The following is an 8,383-nucleotide window of genomic DNA, read 5'->3' as shown; positions in this document are numbered from 1 at the left end:
GCGGCTCCCGCCTGCCCCGGCTGCCCTCCCGCCGAAGCCGCGCCCCCGGCCGCCCTCCCGCCCTGCCCCGGCCGCCCACGCCGCCTCGTCCGAGAGGTGAGGTTTTTTCATTTTTTTCATTTTGTTTCATTTTATTTTTGTTTCATTTTTTAGCACTAATGAGTGAATGTCCTTTGCAGATGGAGATGAACAATGAGGAGATTGTCATGTCCGATTCGTCGGATTGGTCGACATCTGACGATTCCGACATTGAGGAGTTGTTGCAAGATGACGACGTCGAGATGATGAGCCTCCTCATCGACGTGCAATCGTTTGAAAACCGCGTGAAGCTGATGGATCAGAGGAGAGGGTCGAAGATGGGCCGAGTCACTATCTACCGGAACCGCGCTCTCGGACATGAACATTTGATGGAAGACTACTTCTCCGAGGTACCTACATACCCTCCTCGTCTCTTCCGCAGAAGGTACCGAATGCGGCGTAGTTTGTTTGTGAAGATTGTCACCGATTGTGAGGCCGCCTCATATTACTTTAAACGTCGTAGATCCGCCGCCGGTATCATGGGGTTTAGTGCATATCAAAAGATATCGGCGGCAATGCGGGTACTCGCTTATGGCATACCCGCGGATTATACCGACGAGTATCTTCGCATTGGGCAAGATAGAACCACGGAGTCAGTCCGTAGGTTTGCCAAGTTGGTCATCAAGTTGTACGGTGAGCAGTATCTTCGGGCACCAAACGAGGAAGATACAAAAAGATTAATGGAAATGAATGAAAAAAGGGGATGGCCGGGGATGCTAGGTAGTCTTGACTGCATGCATTGGAGGTGGAAAAATTGCCCAAAGGCATGGCACGGAATGTATTGCGGTAAAAGCCGTGATGCTACCATTGTGCTTGAGGCCGTAGCATCTCAGGACACATGGATTTGGCATGCATTCTTTGGGTTGCCAGGAACACTCAATGATATCAATATCCTCAATAGATCTCCTTTGTTCAAAAGATTAATTTCTGGGGATGCTCCAGCTTGCAACTACAAAATCATGGACAATGAATACTCAATGGGATACTATCTCACCGATGGCATCTATCCCGAATGGGCAACTCTTGTGAAGTCCATCAAGGAGAAAAATGGGGTGCCCTTAACAAGAAAAGAGGCTCATTTCACCAAGGCACAAGAGGCAGCCCGCAAAGATATTGAGAGAGCTTTCGGTGTTTTGCAAGCAAGGTTTGCCATAGTTCGTGGTCCAGCTCGGTTTTGGGACAAAAAAACCTTGATGAACATCATGAAATGTTGTGTGATTCTACACAACATGATCCTAGAGGATGAGAGAGGGTTAAACCTCCCTTGTTTCTATGACAATGTTGGTACCCGTGTGCAACCGGAAAGAAAACCTTCTCGCATACACGCTTTTCTTCAAGCACATCGTCAGATTGAGGATGCAACCACTCATGGTCAGCTCCGGGATGATCTAATAGAGCACCACTGGCAGTTGGATGGGCGGCGCATTGGCCCATGATGTATCTTTTTTTCCTTTTCGATGTCCTATTTGATCCGAACAATTAGTGTTATTTGCTCAAACATTGTTGTAATAATTTGAATGATTATTGTTTTATTCGGTGTTGTAATAATAACTAGAATGATTATTGTTTTATGTCAATTGTGATGGAATTTGTGATATGTCCTATGATGAAATGTGATGAAATGTGTGATATATGAAATGACAGTTTTAAAGGTTGGGGTTGAGGCAAAGACTAGAACCCTCAAATCCAACCCTTAAAGCAGTTTACGGGTTGGGTTTGATGGTTCTAGTCTTTGCCCCTGTTTTTCAACCCTTAAAAGTGTCAAAAACTGGCACTTCTCAACCCTTAAAACTGCTACAAGGGTTTGAGGGTTTGAGGGTTCTATTAGTAATGCTCTAAGAGCATCATCCTCCAGAGTGCTTGGCGGAAAAGAAAACAAACAGAGCGTGAAGATCAGTTTTGCAGATGGAATGAATTGTACGTTTGCGCGCGCATGGGTCCATCTTTCACTGTCGACGCATGCACGTGGCTGCACGCTGGCAGTATTAACGTGTACGTACACTATAGCTGTCGTTCATAATCTACTCCCTCTGTTTTTAAATATTTGTCCTTTTAGAAATTTTAAATGGACTATTACATACGGATGTATATAGACATATTTTGAGTGTAGATTCACTTATTTTGCATTGTATATAGTCACTTGTTGAAATATCTAGAAAATGATAAATATTTAGAAACGGAGGGAGTAGAAGCTATGATGTTGGTGTTTCGTCGACCCGCCACGCGTGTTTGCAGTAGCTCTCTACAGTCCAGGCGGTAAAATTGAATGACATTATAGGTTTAGCGCCGATCGGTGGCATCCTCACTCCTCAACTCCCGAATTAACCAATCTCCAAATTAGTTCTTCTTGTCGTCTGGTCAAGTGATGGACTAGAGCTGTCCGGAACACGGCTGAACCAGGATTTGGATATGGGAGGGACGAAAAACGAAGGCCATTTTCTATTTATTTTTAATTCATCTCATGCTTCGTCTACCATTATACGTAGCATAACCTATGATTACCATTTTACTTCTATAATTTGTGTTTGGACTCTTCGAGAAAGTAACTTAAGAATTTTTTTTGTTGCATGATATAGTAGGTATAGTTTGCATTTTTGGTGCATTTTCCAAGGCAACGTCATCTATCCGCTATAATAAGGCAACAACTTCAGCGGATCAAGAAAATTAGTAAGCCAACAACCTCTATAAGCAAAAGCTTGTAATGTTAACCACCTCGTGAAATCACCAACAAAAGAAATTGTTACCTCTTTACTAAAGTATATTATATAATGTTGTCATTCTTAAAATAGAAAAATCTTACTACAGTTAATGAGTACAGACCGATCACTCTACTTAACTGTTGTCTTAAGGTAATAACTAAGCTGCTGGCCAAGCGACTGCAACGAATCGTGCTCAAAATTGTGCACCGCAATCAATACGGTTTCCTCAAGGGGCGCACGATCCAAGATTGTCTAGCTTGGGCTTTCGAATACATCTATCAATGCCAATCCTCCAAGAAAGAGATTGTACTACTCAAACTTGATTTTGCTAAAGCCTTCGACACCATTGATCATGACGCCATGATTGAGATCATGCGCAGCATGGGCTTTAATGACAAGTGGCTTGGTTGGATTAGGTGCATCTTTGCCTCGGGAAAGTCAGCTGTCCTCCTAAATGGCGTACCTGGGCGACAGTTTCATTGCAAATGTGGTGTTCGCCAAGGTGACCGCTTGTCCCCCCCTCATTCTTGTCCTAGCCGCGGATCTGCCGCAAGCTGCAATTAATGATGCATTCACCAGAGACCTAATCAAGTTACCCTTCCCATGCAATACCCAAAAGGACTACCATGTTATTCAATATGCGGTGGTCTTCGGGTTGTAAATCTGGAAATCCAGAATGAGGCCCTTCTCCTCAAGTTTCTACATAAGTTCTACAATCATTGTGATCTACCCTGGGTGGAGTTGATTTGGAATTCATACTACACCTCCAGGATACCTCACGCAACTGATTCTTGTGGCTCCTTCTGGTGGCGTGACGTCTCAAAGCTAATGCCCACTTATAGAGGAATCACCCAGGTTATTGTGAATAATGGTGCAACCACCCTCTTCTGGAAAGATATGTGGTTGGATGAAATTCTGGCCGAAACCCACCCATGTGCCTTCTCTTTTGCAAAGGATGAAGACATCTCTGTTCGCCCGTTTCTAGGGACAACCAGCTTGCAGGAAACGTTCCACCTGCCACTGTCTAAGCAGGCTCATGCTGAGACCAGAGACTTACAACACTTGACCTCGGACGTACAGCTGGAAGATCATTCAATATACGATGAATGGACCTACATCTGGGGATCCAATCACTTCTCGGCCAACAAATTTTATGACTTCTACTTTAGAGACATCCAAGCTCATCCCGCATTCATGGCTATGGAAGTCCAAAACCACAATGAAAATCAAAGTCTTTGGGTGGCTCCTACTTTCGGACAGGTTGAACACCAAAAAACATGTTAAAACACAGACATTATAACATTGGTAACACTTTTGGCTGCCTGCTTTGCCCAACATGCAATGATGAAACGGTGGAGCACCCGTTTAGCTTACAATGTTGGGCCAAAATTGGAATGCAAGGGACCACCCAAGGCAACAGGTTGGACCGGGTGGAATCTGCTAAAGCTTCATGGAACAGACCCTCATTTGTGGAGATCCTTCTACAATCTGCTTCGAGCATTTGGAAAGAAAGGAACAAAAAGCACTTCCGAGGCATAACTCCTTCCGCAAGCTCCTGGCTCTCTAGACTGAAAGAAGACCTAGCTCTTCTCACTTATAGGGTGGGAGATAAGAATAAACCCTTCTTACTTTCTTTTTTACATACCTTGTAACAGAACTCTAGTTGTAACTCCCCCCCTCTTCCACCCACAAAGTGGGATGGTTTGTAACATTACACTCATGTACAGTTGCTGATTCATTTATTTAATTGCAGTAGGAGCTTCTCCTACTGTTTCAGTGGTTCAAAAAAATCAACTGTCACTTAAAGCTTTAGTCACTGACTTCCTCTCGTTTTCCTCCCTAACCCTAGGCAGCTAGGGCAAACTCTCATCTTCGTACTTCACCGGCAAGCCCGTGGATTCACCTATCCTCTGCCTGCCGCTCTGACAGCTGGCTGCTGGTAGGGGGGCTCCCGGCCGGTGCCTTCACTCTGTTTACTCGTTTAGATTAGTGTTTTTAGTCTTCACGGGTGTGGTGCTCGGGCGAATGACAATGCTTCTTCTTCGAGTTTGTATTCCGGACTCCGATCCTCAAATTTGTCTGTCTGGACGTAGTCGACGGAACTTCAGCGTAGATTCCCGCTGTCTCCTAGAGACGGTAAGTTAGGGTTTGTTGTCATGCGGGGAGATTTGGTGGCATGTGCTTCAGATTTATGCAAGGGTTCAATAGTGACGACTGTGGCTTTAGGGCGCACGTGCATGAAGACTTTCCGTCTATCATCAATATTGTTAAACCATCTCTGCCCAGACGATTGAATTTTGGGGAGCCTGTTGGGCACACATAGACGCTAGGACATATGAGGGACAAATGGGCTTCAACCCTAGAGATGACCTTAATTATTTGGTTTATTCATTTATATGCATTATAGCCCATAGTAACGCAAGAGCATTCTACTAGTACACTAGAGAGCACTTTTGAGATTTTTTTAGACAATATGCCTTAGGAAGCTCTATCATGATATTTATAACGATATTAAAATAAAGATAGGAGTTCATACGCCTACAATTTGTATACCTATATAATTTATGCAATCATCAAAATGAACTTTTGTTAAGAGAAATAACTTAATTTAGCATACTTTTTACTCATGTACGTTACAACCGTATGACAAGGAATACAATAATTAATAATTAGCAATATTGTTGTGTGATTAAATATGCCAACTAAGTGCATAACATTGTACTCTTTTAGGATGTAATATAACGAAATAATATGTACAGAAGAATATGAATATAAAAGTTTAGTACGGAAATATATGCAATTTTATTTCGCCCCGGGAAGATCTTACCTTCACATTTGCGTCAGGGTGGTTGACATCACTGGAATCCACTTGGACATCAGATCCATGTGGGGGATGGTGCACCTTGTCAAGGATGGCGATCTGTTCACTCACGGCCTTAGAAAGGCTGCACAACAAACAAGACATGATTTTCAACGTGAACCAATAGAGTTCAAAGGAAAGCATTTATCAAGCGGAACATAAGAGAGTGCTTACCTCTCGGCATAGACACGACCGAGATCTGGGTCCTTGTGAACCACAAGCATGACTAGCGTGGGTGAGGCCTTGGAGTGGGAAAACCTGGCCTGAGAGTAGTGGGCGCCGTACTTGGGACGTAGAGGCGCAGAGGGGCTGGGCAATAGAGCGAGGATGCCAGCAGTGGGGATCTGGCTGCCAGCGCCGCCCTTGGCGTCATGGGATCCGGCCATGATCGCCCTTGCAGCGAGTCCCATGATCCGAGATCCATTTCGGGCCATCGTCTGCGTGCAAATCGAGCGGGAACGGTTAAGATAACACAGAGCGAGAGAGGGCCAGTGACGGGAAGAAATAAGTCCGAAGAGACGATACGAAATGAGATCAATACCGGTACTTCTTCAGGGACACAGACGGTCGCAGCGCAAAGTGACTCCCGCCGCCGCCGCCTCCATCGCCATCGTCGTCGCTGCCACCCAGAGAAAGGAATAGGGTTAGGGTTTAGATCTCGGGTAGAAACACGTATAAAAAGTGATCGACTTGGGCCACAACAAAATATAAATCCAAGTTAGTAAGCCCAACAGATTAGCATCGATTCCGCCCAGCAAGAGAAGAGCCATCCCAGCCAAACCGGAGATCAGAGCCACTATGGCTGACTGCTGGGTCCATTTCGTCAGGGGCGTTCGGTAAAATGCAAAAAAAAGAGCCAATAATTGCATCTCGTGGGAGTTGAACGCACGACCTGTTGTATAGAGACAGGCAGCCGAGCCACTACAATAAACCCCGGTGCGTGACAGAACAAGAGACAGGTCGAATTAGATCTATCAAATTAGGGGCGCAGAATCAGGAAGATAAAAACCAAATAAAACATGCATATATCTGGAAAAAGTGGTGCATGGTATCAACAAAAATCGAGTTCGAAACAAAAAAAACAATCGCATCTTTGATCTGAAGAACGAGATGGCAGAGTTTCAACATCAAAAGTTGGATCCAAAAAATGAGACAAATCAAAGACCCACCTGGTTCGTTTGTAGGGTTTGCGAAGGCAAATGTCGATCTGAGATATTCCCGACGTGCCATGGCAACCATGGCTATGGCCAAAGACTCAAAGGTCATGCGAACATCAGGAGACCTTGGCCATGGCCGTGGGAACCCAGCAATGGTATAGCTTGTCCACCACATGTAGATACGAACTTTGCAATGAAGCACAAGGGCTGGCGAGTTATTGGAACTCGGATGGCCACGAGAGGAGGAGGTTTGGTGCGAGAGGAAGAAGAAGAAGAAGAAGGAACTAGAGATGCGCCGCACCATTGCGGCGCTAGGTCTTAGTAAGATAAGGGGAGGGAGGGCCAAAAGGAGGACAAAGAAGAGGCCGCACCATTACATATTATAAATATACTAAGCCTAGGTAGGTTTGATTTACCTGGTTTTTTGACATTTTCTATCAGTGAAAAACCGGCCAATCAGGTGTTGACACGTCAATGAGTGGGGGATCTACCGTGGTACGCTTTTGGGGGTGGACACCAATATCGCAGCAGATTTGGGACAATCAGTTTGTCTTGTGGTCGTTTTCTGCATGCAAAGTTTGTTTCGGTTTGACTACATCCACCGCCTTGGGTTGATGCATGTTGTGGGGCCGACAGCTACGATTCATGTGGTGTGGCTATGCATGCAATGCAGCCGCGGTACTGCATACGTGTCGGTCGTCCTCAATATATCATTGCCGACTAATGCTACACGTACAAAAGGATACATGCTTTTATATAAAGGTGGGTTTTGATTGGAGATTAAGGGGGAGAAGGGGCCCACCTCATGAAAATCAGGGGGGAGAGGTTAGGTAGTTTAAAAAGATCCTGGTCAGCATGTAAAATCATGTAAACCTTTGTATGTTTAGCATTAGGGAAACGATCTGTGCCGGCTGACCGGCCGACCGATCCGCCTGTCTCACCACGTCCGTGCGATCAACTGTTGATCATGCGGTCTTCAAAGCAACAACACATGGCTAGTGGGCCCCATGCATCGTCCAGCCTTCCTTATCTCTTCACGGCATGTGCTCGGCGGCTCATCCCCATCCACATCCTTCGCGCATCTCCCTCCCCACCTGCTACCAAGGAGCGACGCTCGTTGCCATGGCCGCTGGCAACTGGATCCACTCGTCGCCAGGCCACCGGTAGCTGGACGTATTCCTCCAGAGTTGTTTTAGAGCAAAAGGGCACGCAGCCCCGGTTCCATTGCAAACCAACGAAACTAGTGTGACAAGCATATCCCATTACAGCCCGCGGAGCACAGCACACCACATTGCCTCAGCAAAACACTCAACTAAATGACCCGCTCTCCCTAACATGGGACCCTGGAGCTGAACTAAGAGCAACTCTAGCAGACCTCGCGTCCTGCCCCGACCCGAAAAATAACCGCCAAAATGCGGGTCAGGGCGGAAAAACCTATCCGATCAGACTCCGCATCCCACCCCGTCTGGCAAAAAAAATTGGGGGGCGCGGCAAAATCTCGGCCCCAACCTGCGTATTCGCGGGTTCCCCCCCCCCTCGCCGCTGCGGTGCCCTAGATATAAGCGAAAGCAGTTGGTGGGGGGACATTT

The sequence above is a fragment of the Triticum dicoccoides genome, chromosome 1B (assembly GCF_002162155.2).
Source record: "Triticum dicoccoides isolate Atlit2015 ecotype Zavitan chromosome 1B, WEW_v2.0, whole genome shotgun sequence".
Lineage (NCBI taxonomy): Eukaryota > Viridiplantae > Streptophyta > Magnoliopsida > Poales > Poaceae > Triticum > Triticum dicoccoides.
Note: the sequence above shows the minus strand (reverse complement) of the source record.